General features: G+C 42.5%; 1 protein-coding gene across 2 annotated transcripts in view; it reads left to right on the plus strand.

Moving 5' to 3' along the window:
- The first annotated feature begins 2,340 nt into the window (after positions 1–2,340).
- RARB (retinoic acid receptor beta) overlaps positions 2,341–15,419 on the plus strand; it is a 941,440-nt gene continuing 928,361 nt past the window's right edge. For both annotated transcript variants that reach the window (XM_088462736.1, XM_088462739.1), the window contains exon 1: positions 2,341–2,487. The gene's annotated coding sequence lies outside the window, so the exon portion shown is untranslated. The remainder of the gene's footprint in view (positions 2,488–15,419) is intronic.

The raw sequence follows: 15,419 nt of genomic DNA on the forward strand, positions 1-15,419 counted from the left end.
GCCACCAGGGAGGAATAAGACAAGACAGAGTTGTGGGTGAGAAGGCGCCGGATGTGTCACACTGACATAAGAAGCTGCTGAGGAGCAGCGACACGAATGAGTAGGGACAGGCTATAGATAGACAGAGGCGGCAGCTGATGGTGTGACACGGAGCTCTCCACTCGTGTATGGTGGCTTCTCAGGTGCCAGGAAGAGGTGTCATGTATTGGGCAGCCGTGACGGTACTCTCCATGCATGTACATAGTTACAGCCCTAAGTGGGGTGAATATATTGAGGGCACTGCAGGAGGTGCCCCTTCGGTACTGGTGCCCGGCGGCACGCACCTCCATTGATTCCCATAGTTCTGGGCATTTGCTAAATAGTAATGATACTTTAAATTGCTGTAATCATGCGGAAACTCCATTTCGCCACAATGTTCCAGAGTGATCTGTTTAATAAATAGACCCCTATACCTGCCCCAATCTCTCTCTCTATGGGCAGGGCCAGATTAACAATGGGGCGGATGGAGCTACAGCTCCAGGCCTCCACATAAAAATAGGCCCATTGTCATGACAACATGATGTTGACTGGCCATCTGCTCTCCACACGGTCGGCCATAAATTATAAGTATGACAAAATTGTATTTCTATTTACCTAACAAAATTAAGTATTTTATTTCTTTTCCATGTTTAGGGAGACATTGGGTCTGAGAGTATAGGGGTGTACACGCCCACATGGCACTGGTCACACCTCCGCTCTTCTCATAATAGGCCCTTGGTCATTTTCAGCTCCAGGCCCATGTGGCCCTCAATCCGGCCCTGAGCCTATTCATCATACCTAAACTTTCTCTGGAGGTAATTAGGTTTAGAACTCGCATAGAGTTCTATCTAATTACCGGAGGAATTCATCATTCCTCCTCCCTATAACTATCTATTTCGAAAAGCTGTCATTTTTGAGATGACAGCTTTTCATGAAATAGATAGTTATCCCTATCTACACTAACTTACCGCAGCTGGAATCCGTGCTGCGCATGCGCTGTTACATTCGTAAAGCCAGCGCATGCGCAGCACTGCCTACAGCGGCGGTAATTTTGTGCGTGTGTGGCCCTGCCCCCTCCGCTCACCTGCCCCCCATCCCCCCTCCGCTCACCTCCCCCCCGTCCCTGACTTATCTGCTCGCGCAGCAGCCTCTGGCTCCGTCTGCTATGCTGTCATGTGTTCTCCCAGCAAAACACAGTAAACAGTAAATCGTTTTTTTTTTTTTTAAACTTTATTGTGCTCTGCAGGGGAGAACACATGACAGACGGAGGAGCCAGAGGAGAGTCCAGAGAGAAGGAGGAAGATGCCGGGGGACATGCCCAGCTGATAGTAGGTGTTACCTACTATACGCCACTTCACAGTGGCGTATGGTAACACCATCAAATTCCGAATACATAGTTTCCATATCGTATGGGGAGTGTGGAAATTAACGCAGGGGGACTTAGCAAGGAGATATCAGTGATATCTCCTGTGTTAAGTCTCTACATGAATACTAAAATAACGTTAATTAAGGAAAATGTCCTTAAAAACTTTATTTTAGTGTTGATGAATAGGCCCCTATATATTGTATTTCCATATATGTGTGAAAAATTAATGGGGTTGCCCAATGTGTGCGAACATTTTTGTATGGTTCCCAGCGAATTGAACTTATTTAAATATTCAACCAAAAGAAAAATTTGTCAGAAAAACATCCTCTAGTAAAAATATAATATTAATATAAATATATAAAAAAATATTTTATATAGATTTTGTGCTGTAGTCCAATTTGCCCTAATCATTTTTTTTCTCTACCGGTCTAACCCCACAACCTGTGCGAAAGCAGTAATGTGAGGAACGAAAGACCGCGGATACAGAGAAGGCTGTGGGCAGCATATACTTTATCAAAGAATTAATTAGATTGATGGAATTTCAGCTGTGATATGGTAAATATTGCACTATGCTAATGCTTTAATGCCAAGGCTACAAGATTCTCCTAATAATTGTTTATCTTTTCTAAATAGTTTATACACTGAATAAATGAATGTGACTCATGCAGAGTAACAATATATATATATATATATATGTGTATATATATATATATATTATATATATGTGTGTGTGTGCGGTTAATAGGCGCAGCATCGTTTATATATAATAAACTCTTTGCAGCGTCAGGGGTGCAGTTGAACATCATAGAGATAGTAGTGTTAGGTCATCCCCGTCTGCGCGGGGAAGCTGCTGTGTGACCCCCGGACAGGTGGCAGGAGCCAGGGCAGGGGACGGAGTCCCTCACCTCTGCACATGCGCTGCCTCCCCGGGTCTTCCCAGTGCGCGGGAGGGGGGAGCTGCTGCTGCTTCTGCAGACCACGGCGGCTCTGTCTCTGATGCTGCTGCTGTCACTAGTGCTGAGCTGTACCCGCCGCCGCCGCTGCTCTCCGTCACCGCCCGGACCTGGCTGATGCTGCTGGGACTGAAAGAGGCGCTCTGCAAGGTAAGCCTGGGCATAGGATGGCAGTGGCACTCTCTGTGCTGGCAGCGTGCATTGTGTGTGGCTGCTGCAGCAGTCACCCAGGGGCATGTGATCATCACCCGGTGTCTTCTCGTTCCCTGGCGGGGGAAGTTTCTGATGTAGCCTTTGCACTGTCTCGCCGCCTGCTGTGTGCATCCCACGGCGGAGCTGTGTCTGTGATGGGACACGCGTGGGTGGTGGGGCTTCTACCTGTTACTAGTGACACTCATTCTGCTGTCACTACCGGCCACTCGCGTCCCACGTGCGTGGGTAAATACTGTATAATGAAACGGAACTTTTGTTATTACTATTATTTGAGAGGTTGTGTTCCTTTGTTGACACTTTAGTGTGTGTATATATATGTACTGTGTGTGTAGTATATTTACACATCTATATTTATTTTATACATTGCCATCATCATTGAGAGCAGATTGTACTAGGCGGCTCACTGGTGGAAGTTGCTACATCTCTGAATGAATAATGGTTGCTGCCCCCTGCCTGCCCTGCACCTGTCATACAACATTGGGAAGGGCACTTGTGTTCCTATTTACAGTATTACAGGCAGCATAGGGCATGGGCACCTGCTATACAGAATCAGTGAGGGCACTTGTGTTCTTATTTGCATTACAGAATGGGCACCTTAAGGGCGTGTTACTGTATTTGATGTGATTGTACTTTTCACAAGTTAAAAAAAACACATGAAAGTGCATTATGGAAGCGCATTATGGACAGGACAGGTAGGGGCAAGGGACTGTTAATGCGTTTTGTGGGAAACTTGGTAAAAATGTATGACTCCAATGTGTAGATGTATTTCAGTGATGTATTGTTTATTGGGACTTCCACGCACTATCCATACTATATGTTGTGCTTTTGCCAGTGTAATCTGCTCTAGGGTAGCATGAGTAATCAGTTGTGCTAGTTTCTAAAAATTATAATTCTCAACATTTTAGAATGTAGCCCATAAGAAACCATTCATCCTATTTCTAATGGGCTTTTCAGGTGCAAATCTGGGTACACACTATACGATATATTGTGCAATCATGTAACCTGCAACCAATCCACACAACTAGTGTGTACACCTAATCTATTGTTTACACACATCGTACATTGCATCGTCCCATCAAATGTGCTGCACATCAGATGGGACGATGCGATTTACAATGTGGTGCACATCGCGTAGTGTGTGCATAGGACCGCAAAACCACGATATGTCAGACAATCCTACCTCTGAAGTTACGCCAAACTTCAGAGGTAGGATTGTCCGACATATTTGTCTTGCGGTCCTATGCACACACTACACGATGTACACTACACGATGTGCACCACATCGTAAATCACATCATCCCATCTGATGTGCAGAACATTAGATGGGACGATGCAATGTGCGATGTGATGATTGTATAATGTGTACAGGAGCAACGATTTATTGGATACAATCCCCGGACACGATACTGTATAGTGTGTAGGTTCAAAATCGTGTGTTTTGGGATTGATATGATTGTAAGTGAAATTGGATGGACCTTCACTTTGTTACATTGTTCAGGTGTGTACCCAGCTTTAGTTGTATTTTTTTAATTTTAAAAGGCTGCATGTCTTAGATAGTTACCAGTGCAATAGATTGTATTAATAAAAGTACAGTATTTGTTGCATTAGGTTTCCTCTGTTTTCATATGTTTAACTTTGAACAATGCATTGGAGATACACAACAAAATGAAGGTGGAAAATGTGTTATTTGTGTCTCATTTCCTGAATCCCTATCTATCTTCCACCTGCTAATGACCATATTGTGAGTAATGTCAGAGCTGGGTTAGTGTGCCCTCAATGACCCACTGCTTCCGATCCCTTAATTGCATTAGTGCATTATGTGTAGTGATTACAACAGAAGGTCATTCTGTCCCCTCCTCAAGTCACCAAAGCATCAACTTCCATAATTATTTAACCTCTTTACTACATAAGGAGCATGCAACCATTGTTGTGGTGAAGTAGTTTGAAACGTTATTTAGCTTTGGGGTCAGTGGAACAATAACCGGACTGTTCATGCTTTGAGATCACTATTCTCTACGTATGGATAGTGTTTACGCATGTGATTGTAAACTGCTTTGACAGGGGAAGTGCATGATCCAGAGAAGTCTATGACGGGGTCATTGCTGGAATATCTAAAAACTGCAGGATGACTGCCCACATCAGCTGTACATCACTCATAAAGGCACCTTAAAATGATTGACTAAAACCACCTTCAATGCAGTTTCTAAAAAATTCTAAACTATTTACATATAATATCCTGAGAATAGGAATATGAATATATATATATATATATATATATATATAATCGTTCCCGCTAGGCTGTTTTAGCGGGGCGCGGAGCCCTGCCCTCCTTCCTGCGGGTGCCGTCTTCACCCGTGGGACATTGGGTCCCGCGGGTGGAGAAATGTGCAGTGACCCGGTCACCGCCGGAGAATAGACGCCGGGCGCATGCGCCCGGCATCTATACTCCCTGTCTGCAGCGTTTGGGGGCTGCCCGGCGTGTCCGTAAGTACTGGGCACGCCCCCAAGTATGACGAAAAAGGGGACGCGTCTTATAGACACGCCCCTTTTATGGCCACGCCCCTTTTTGGGCGCGCACGCGCCCAAAAAGCGCGTGCACAAAGTTACCCTCTCTAGCTCTGGCGCCCTGCCTGCCGCCGGCGCTAGAGTGAACACTATATATATATATATATTTTATTATTTATTTATTTTTTTGTTCAGTCTCCCATTTACAAATATTCAGAAGTACGGAAAATTCCGACATACAGAATTTTTTTGGCATGACTGAGATAATGAAACCTTTGATTTTTGATGGTTCAGTGTACACAAACTTTGTCTAAGGCACAAATTATTAAAAATATTGTATAAAATTACATTCAGGCTGTGTGTATAAGGTGTATATGAAACATAAATGAATTTAACTTCTGTACACAAACTTTGTTTGAACCACAAAATTATTGAATATATTGTATAAAATGACCTGCAGGCTGTGTGTATAAGGTGTATATAACACATAAATGCATTCTGTGTGTATATTTGGGTCCTATTCCCAAGATATTTCATTATGATATGCAAATATTCCAAAATACGGAATATTCCAAAATACCCCTGGCCCCAAGCATTTTGCATACGGAAGACTCAACCTGTGTGTGTGCATATATATATACAATCGGCGGGTCTTCCGAAGACAGAAGAAGGCGGCACTCATCCGGACTTATTTAGAAAATAAATTGCATATTTAATAAGCCAACGTTTCAAAGCCGCTTGTCATCAGGGTGTAAAAATGTAACCTTGTTAATATATATATATATTATAATATTGCGCTGTGTTGGTTATTAACTGTGTATTTACTATGTAAATGAGAAGTGTATTGGTAAATTATCCTCCTTAAAGCTAAATACCCCCATTTACCTGCCCATCTATGCTAAACTTTCGATTCTTATTGTCGTTTAACATAGAGCTGTTTTGGAGGTTGTTCTCAGGTTGGTATGCAGACTTTAAGTCAACGGTGACATTATCGACACCATAATATTGACATGGTTAATATGTCGACCTCGTATATATTGACACCTGAAAAATATCTATATGGCAAAATGTCAACATTAGGGTTAGCGTTAGGTTACTGCAGAAATAGATTGTCGACATTGTGACCTTGTCGATATTTCATCAGTGTTGACATGCTGAATGTCGATATGTGATCACTGTCGACTTTCTCATGTCCACATTATGAATGCAGACATAAATTACTGAACCCCTCAGGCTGAGCGTGGTCCTTTGCAGATTATGTATATTTATAACTTTCCATAGAAGTGTACAGTACTTAACACAATTCTACATGGAAATGGGGAGAAAACAAGGCAATACTTAATGTGCAAGTACATGAATAAATCTGTATTTTATTTTAGTTTTGTCTAAATGTGCTGCTTAGCCAAGCAGGTGTCCCGTTTAACCCTTTGAGGTTATAGAGGTTCATCACTTTGGAATATTTAGTTTAGTTATAATTGCTGTGAAGAGATTGCATTTTTTATACTGTATTGCATGTAAATATATTACCTAGGTCGAAGGTAATGTTTCTTTGGCACTGTCATAGGTGAATACAAAAGAATAAATAAATAAACTAATTTAACTATTATACAGTATGTAACCTTTGTAGCAAATGTGGTTATAGTCCCAGCTAGTTTAAGTTTTTATAAAGGCCAGCATCTCCTCCGCACTCTACTGTGATAGACTTAGACCACTTTTATACCTAAATTCCGGGTCCGACCCAGAGGTTGTAACAGGGTTCCAAACTGAGTCCGACCCAAATTTAACCGGCGCGAACCCAGGAAATTCCTGAGTCGGCACCGTTCACACCAGAGCCAGGTCTGCAGTGACCCGGCTCTTCCGGCGTGGAAGTGGATGCTTGGAGATGACGTCATCTCCAAGCGCCACTGAAGCTGGCCATTGTGACCCGGATCGCGCCGTTTACACTGCAGGGTTTCACGGGTAATTCCCGTGTTAAACCCTGCAAGTTACCTGGGTTGGATTGCTGGGTCACTCGACCCGGAAATCCATCCCTGTCCCCTTTTACATTGAGGAACTACCCGTGTTTAACCCTACAATAACCCGGGTTTTAGCTCTGGTGTAAAAGAGGTATAAGATGTAGATATAGCACTTTTTGTTTAAATGGCACTATTGTGAGCCAGTTATATAGTGTATAGATGGCATTGTTCATCTCTAACCACGCCACACTCCTTTTAATTTAACACTTGTGTGGGCATGGTAAGTATAATGGGATACACCTAGCAGCATGGTGGTGAAATTTGCCTCATCTATTGATAGATGTGATATATATATTTTTTTAGTTAAACAGCCCTGAAACTATAGCACAAAATTGTTTGTATACAAGACAAGACTCAAACCAGCTATATAATCAGTGCCCTGCAGCACATATATATTTGTTTTTTAAAACAAGACCCTAGCTGTACATGTTCACCTGTCACCTCCACCGCGCTTTACACCTGGTACTCTTTTGTGACGCGTGCAGATGATTCATGACCCATAGCCGTGCACCAAGGATGAATGGGTTCCAGAATCAGGCACGAGACCGTTGCCACGTTGTACGCGCGGCGCACCATGATGATGCGGATTGCTTGGTCGTCAGTCACGTGACGGCATTATAGATGTGAGGTCTAATAGACTTTAGCCAGGGGAAAGGGATGTCCATCCTCCTCTAAGGTTACGTAGCCACCACATAGGGCATAAATAGCAGTGAAACATCATGGGAATTGCTGTTCATAACCACAAGATGACGGCTGTGTAAAAAACGTGGCTCCGTTTGTGGTGAGTATAAGAGCTTGCATATTGCTAATGTTACCATCGATACAGAGTATGTATTTATTTCAGATATAGTAGACACTCATCTTGAAAAAGATGCCGCAGTGTGTCCAAATGCGTTGATAGAGTGTAATTTTATCTATGAACTCTACATACCCATTGTGACCCACATTGCCACTGTAGTGATATACCCGGGATCCATCTTCCACAGTGGATTTTTGTTGGTGCTTATATAGGGTATGCATGTGTTCAATTTTATTTTTTAAGACATTTATACGATATTAGCCTTTATTGTGATTCTCAAAATTATTTTGCAAAGGCAAAAAAAGAAAAAATTCCTTTTTGGGGGTCTCTTATGTACATGATGTGAAATGGTGTTATTAAAACTTAACTTTTAATTGACCTACTAAATATAATGAATAAAAAAGTGTTTAATGAAGAATGGCGAAAATATAATATAATGGATGATTTCCGGTCTTAGACCCACAAACAGTTGTTTGTGTATGCCAGGGGTCTTCAAACTTGGCCCTCCAGATGCTGTGGAACTACACATCCCAGCATGCACTGCACATAGTTTTAGCATGCTGTTATATCAAAAAGGTGGCAGTGCATGCTGGGATGTGTAGTTCCACAGCAGCTGGAGGCCCAAGTTTGAAGACCCCTGGTGCATGCTTACTATAATAAATATTCAGATAGCACAAGGTCTATTAGTACTATATAATGTGCAAAAATTTTTTTTTGTTTATGCTAAATGATCTTATCAAACATATATTTCCCCTGCAACAATGATGCAGAGTAAATTAATCTTGTGATGCCCGTGTACCTGCAGATAGATCCGCCAATTGGACGAAAGACATTAATACTGTTATTGTGATTACCTCCCGTTGTTTTGGATTTTTGGGCTACATGTATATCGGTTCTGAAGATCCCCACTGGATATGTATCAAATGAGGACCTAAAGAAACCGCTACATGCCTATACCATATCTGTGCAAAGTAAGCATATATGTAAGCACATATTAGGCGGAATTCAATTGTTTACGCGGTCCGGATCTCCTGTCTCAAGTGACAGGAGATCGCGGGCCGCTATTCAATTGCTGCCATTTTTCGCGCTGATCGCGCTCAAAGTGGTCAGGTTTAACCGCGTAAAGTAGCTACCCCCGACCAAAGTTCTGGGCGCGACCGCGAAAAGTGATGTTTGGGCGCCCAAACAGGTCACTTTTCGCACATTTCAGCTCTCACCCCCCTGGGACTGCGAGCTGAAATGGAGCGCTGACAGCTGATCGCGCCCGACAGGAGCAACAATTGAATAGCTCTGTCTGGCGCGATGGAGGCTGGAAACAATTGAATTCCGCCCATTGAAAGATGTACCATGCACGTTTAGGGTGCTTCTGATGGGAGTTTGTACACCTTAAAGATCTCCTTGGAATTGGACTTCTTCACCCTATTCTGTGATAATTCACACAAGGGATGTGAACTCTTTGTTTTGAGTGTTTGAACAATATTACACCATTGTTTCTCCTTTGATGTTTCTCTTTTATGTATGGACTACATCATTGAAAACATCTGGAGATCCTAACATTGTTGGAACAACCCATAGCGCTGAATTGTAAGACTGTTCTTGTTTGTGTATTCTACTATATATAAGTAGGTGACTTATAGCACGGTTTTCTTCGCTGCCTTGGGGTGCACCAAGGGTTAACAAGAAGGTTTGTATATCCCACCTGTCACCTCTAACTAACCTGCGATTTTAGGGAAAAAAAAGACATTCTGCAAAATCATTGCAATGCAAACTGTACATAGCAGGGAATTGTTATGTAACTCCCGGTGGCGGCGCTGATGTAATGTAAAATAATTCAGTTCAATTGTTATATAAATTTTACAGAACTTTTTACAATGGGATTATATATGATTAAGTGCTTTCTCTTTTTGAATAATACTTTTATGATGCCTCTAGTCAGTATGACTCTTAGGGCCATATTCAATTTGGAGCGAAAAGCCGTTCTTGGTGAAACTTTTTCACTGATGACGTAATTTTTGCCGATTCCACTTATGCCGTATTCAATTTGTCCGGCTTTTCACCTGTGCGAAAAGTCAATGCATTAGACCCGCCGAAAAAGTATCACCAATGAATAGGTGGCACAAAAAAGTGCACAATTGGGGTTTAGGGGTGCAGACTTACAAAAACCACCCTGCACCCCGTGGTCAGGCCCCCAAAGGTAATCTGTGTAATTTTTTTTTTAAAAAGTACCTTAGGACACCCAAAGAAAGTACTTTCACTTTTGGGGCGAAAAAAAAAATAAAGAACAAAGTTCGGTGACAAATTTCTAAACTAGCGAAATAGATACTGAGGGGGGGTCCCCAAGTATGCCCCAGGTGTTTTTTTGATGGCAGGTAGTTGCGGCAGGTGGATTTTTCAAGTTTTTTTAAACTTCATAATAGCAACTTTAAAATATGCTTGCACCCATTTTCAAGTACCCCAAATTTGATGAAACTACTTATTTTTCCAAAAAAACTTCCTAAATGCTATTCTTCACCACCTTCTAAAAAACGCAAAACAGAACCTATTGAGAACGTTTAAAGACCCCACATACCCTTAGCAGGGCTATTCGAGGGTACCCATAGTGAACCCCCATGTCAGAGCATCTTTTGGGTGTGTCAAGATGACAGGACTTTTCGACAATTTAGTTTTCGCCGGGTCCTGTTTTCGACAATTTAGAATTGAGTATGGGGATACGCGGGGACGAGCGCGATAACTTTAAGACGGGAAAACCTCCGATAACGGTGAAAAGTCCGGCAACTGACTTTTTGCTCCAAATTGAATATGCCCCTTAGCGTGGTTGCACCCTGCGAGGTGGGACTTTGCTTTTATTTATATAGCACCACAAGGGTTCTGCAGTGCTGTACATTGCACTGCAGAACAGTGCTGTACTCCACAAATATACTGGTAGGTTACTTGGCTCCAAACATAAAATTAACCCTAATGTGTATGTGTGTGAGCATGTGATAAGGAATGTAGAGTGTAAGCTCCACTGGGGCAGGGACTGATGTGAATGGACAAATATTCTCTGTAAATCGCTGCGGAATATGTGTGCGCTATATAAATAACTGGTAATAAATAAATAAATACATAGGAGAGTAACACACAGCAAACTGCAAAAGTACAGACATGAATATAACTTGCACATATACATAATTGTATTACAGGTTGAGTCTCCCATATCCAAAATCCTTGGGACCAGGGGTATTTTGGATAACGGAATATTCCGTATTTTGGAATAATTGCATATTGTAATGAAATATATTGGGAATGGGACCCAAATATACACACAGAATGCATTTTTGTGTTATATACACCTTATACACACAGCCTTTAAATCATTTTATACAATATTTTCAATATTTTTGTGGCTCAAGCAAAGTTTGTGTACATACATGAAATTCATTTATGTTTCATATACACCTTATACACACAGCCTGAAGGTGATTTTATACAATATTTTTAATAATTTGTGCCTTAGACAAAGCTTGTCTACATTGAACCATCAAAAATCAAAGGTTTCATTATCTCAGTCATGCCAAAATTATTCCGTATTTCGGAATATTCCGTATTTCGGAATATTTGGATATGGGAGACTCAACCTGTACTACAGTTCTCAGATTACATAATTACAAGGAATATAGAGAGCAGAGAGGACCCTGATCGCTAGAGCTTTCAATCTATGCAGGCTGGCACAGACACACACACACACACACACACACACACAGACACACACACAAACACATGCGCCTGTCCCAACTGTAATATTTTGGCTGATTGTGAAAACACTACTGATGCTGGTAAGGGCATTCTGTGTTGCTCTATCTATCAGCAAGTGCTCATTTCACAAACATAAGATATGGTTAAAACATTACATGGGTGTATGTGATATATGATGGACGTAAACCTGGCACATTTCTTGCTGGTGCAGACCCGCATTCTGCTTGCCATAGTAGATATTTGCATATGTTTGCAACTACGGATGTGTAGTGAACACCTTTTATGCCTGCGATTTGCATCAGCCCCAATGTCACAAGACTTCTGAGCACTTGATAACGTTACATGCCCTCACATAGTGGGACACTGGCCCTGATTCAGAGCTGGACGCTCTGACAGAGTGCTCGCTCTAAATCAGGGCCGGCCCTCTTACTTTGCTCGCATAGCTGTGGGAGCCAAAAGCACTCCCACTGACATCACTAGTGATGTCAGTGGGGCTGGCCCCAGAGGGTAGGGAACGCCTCCGTCTGTACAGCCACACCCCACGGCACGCCCACCAAAGGGGGCGTGCTGTCAATCACCATCGACAGCACGCCCCCTTTGGTACGAGACCCATAACGACGGCTTGGCCATCGTTATTCGGGTCTCGCGCATGCGCACGACGGAGCCACCTCCATCGTGTGCATGCGCACTTGGGCAACATCGACCCGCTTGCGAGCGCTCAGCGCTCGCGAGCGGGTCTGAATCAGGCCCACAGTCCAAAGCGCTATTATGTATCTGCAGGCTTAGAGGATTCGTCCAGCACACATTAAGGTCACGCCTGCTCTCTGTTATTGGGAAACGTCTCTGCAAACTGCAGTTTTGTCTAGTGAAAAATCTGCTAGTCCAATCTCCCACTACTTTAGAATCCACCTTTTTATTGAATACATTTTTTTTCGCCATTTTGCAATGATTTTATGGTAAATCATTGCAAAAAACATGTTAAGTTCCGGAAGTGGCATGGGGGGGATCAATGTACTAAGCCTTGGGGCGGGATGCAGTTTTCGGGGGTTTGAACGCATTTCTCATATGCACCAAGCTTCGGAAAGCAAAGATTTCCGCAGCTTGGAGCCAATGGGCAACGCCATCTTCATATGGTATTGCCCAATAGAAGCCTTTAGGCTTCTTATCACATTCTGAACTGAGATGGGTCCAATAGGATCCCTCCTAGTGTCCCCCGTGGCGTGCATGTCATTCTATGTATGCGCAGAATGACACTAGAGACTTCTGGGTCATAAACCCGAAAGTCCCTCTATCGCAAAGAACAGCCTTTATCGGGAGAGCTGTCCTTTCCAAATTTTCTTCATGCATACCAGCACTATTAACACCAGCATGCATGCGATGAGTGGCGGGATGCATCGCATGCAAAATATGATGCTTCATGCATCCCGCCCCAGAGAGAGATAAAGTGGATGGATATAAAGTACCAACCAATCAGCTCCTAACTCACTTTAGAGGCTGTGTTTGAAAAATGACAGTTATCTGATTGGTTGGTACTTTATCTCTATCCACGTTATCCCTCTTCAAGGCTTAAGGTGTGTAGACATTAGACGATTTGTCACCTGGATTTGGCCGACATATCGTCCACATCGGCATGTGTGTATACACTATGACGCATTATGTCGGACCTCGCGGGGTCCTTCATCGCATCGACAGATCAAGCGTACATACTGGTCAATCTGTCAATTTGATGAATGACCCCATGCATTTGGATGGGGCTGGTTTACAATATATTGTGCGGTCGTTCACCAGATCGTGTGGTTTGTACGGACCTCACAATATGTCGTCTGTCACATTGTGGGTCGGCAGGGTACACAGGTAGTCTAATGTGTACCCATCTTTAGTACATAGACCCCTTAGTACATAGACCCCATAGTTATCAATATATAGTGAGGGTATACAGGTAGTATATATAGTAATATGACATGGCACATTACATGCTAGCATATGCAGTTGCTAAGCAATGTGGAATGTTTTCATAGTGTGACATACTATATGATGTCAGAGCAGTATGAATGGAATAGAATTAGAATATCACTGTGAGTCACACTGTAATAAAGTATAGAATGACATAGAAGAACACACAGTAAGTTACAGCAAGTGGACATGTATAATGCAAATGTCAAAGTAGTAGTATTAGCAAAAGTTGAATACAGTTAGATATAGCTGTTTAGATTATTTTAAAAAGACATTGCAGTGGAAACACTGAGATCATCAATATAGAAATATAAACATTTGTAGAAATACTGTATAAGATTTTAGTGATGAAACTCAAATTAAGGGCAACACGCAGTGGCTTATCTATAGAGTATGGATTAACAGACAGTAAAAAGGTCGACCGTGTCTAGGTAGAAACCAGATGTTAGACAGTCAATAGGGCGACTGGGATACAAGGTCAACACACTAAAGGTCAACGTGTAAGAAGGTCGACAGGTACAAAAGATCGACACAAAAAAGTTCGACACATGATTTTTTTATTTTTTAACCCTAATCTTCACCCTAACCCTCCCCTTGGTGCCTAACCTCTCCCTCCTGGTGCCTAACCCTAACCGTCGGGGTAAGTGCCTAACCCTAGCCCCATGGTAAGTGCCTCAACCTAATTCTAACCATAAAAAAACCAGGTGTCGACCATTTTTTTTGTGTCGAACATATTGTGTTGACCTTTTGACCCTTTCGAACTTGTTTCATGTCGACATTTAGTGTGTTGACCTTTTGACCCTGTCTAATATCTGGTGTCTATCTAGACATTGCAGTCCTTTTTACTGTCTACCTATAGTCCGGAACCCGTATCTATAATGGGTGCAGGGTGTGCGGTTCACACGGGTCCCTAGCACCAGGTCGCCCACACCCTACACCCATTTCTTCAATACTTACGTCTCCGGAGTCCCGCATTGGTAGCAGCAGCGCTGCACAAATCACCGGGAAAATGTGCAGTAAGAAAATCTCCAGTAATATAGCTGCCGCCCCATTACTCTGGAGACCTGCGCACGCGCAGTAGACTCTGGAGAGCTATAGTTTACTAGTGCTCAGAGTCTACAGCGCTCACTGCTGGGATGAGAGGAGAGGGCCCCGGGCAAAGGCTGCACACAGGCCCCCTCTCTTAAGATGCCCCTAGCAATACTCTTGTTTTCCCATTTGACTTTTTCCGCAATATTATATATAGGAAACACTGGCATGCCTTGAGTCCAGTTTATCCCCCATAAAGACGCAGACTGCAGTGGTGTTTGATACATTAATCAGCAAGGTTTAATACTTTTAACATCTGTTTATATTGTTGGTATCTGTTTTGTCATTTGGATGTGTAGCAATATAAAGTCGTCTGTCGTCTGATCTCTCGCATTTTAGCAACCATGCAAGTCTCAGAGCATGCATATGCTACTGTCATAGGCATATAGGCAGAATTGTGGGCTATTTAGAGTTGCGTATATGCAGAGATCCATCTGATTTCAAGAATAAATCTGGTGCCGATAATGATGATTACTTTCACAAGCGGATGGATGGGGGCATGTATTAGCACTTATTTCCAAGCACAGGAAGCAGGCACATTTTTCATAATTCTGAATTATGGTGCATACACACGATCAGATTTTTTCTTCAGATATGGACGATAACGATTTAAAAATCGTTCAGTCGTTCATATCTGATGGAAAATCGTTCATATCTGACATGCCTGAACGATGGACGATCAACGATGCGCGTTCCCGTTTGTCAGATAACGATATCTGACATCTGATGGGTTTGCAGTCAGACTTGGACGATTCCATTCATTTTAATGCTGT

Source organism: Taudactylus pleione, unplaced genomic scaffold (genome assembly GCF_031769625.1).
Source record: "Taudactylus pleione unplaced genomic scaffold, aTauple2 ptg000053l, whole genome shotgun sequence".
Lineage (NCBI taxonomy): Eukaryota > Metazoa > Chordata > Amphibia > Anura > Myobatrachidae > Taudactylus > Taudactylus pleione.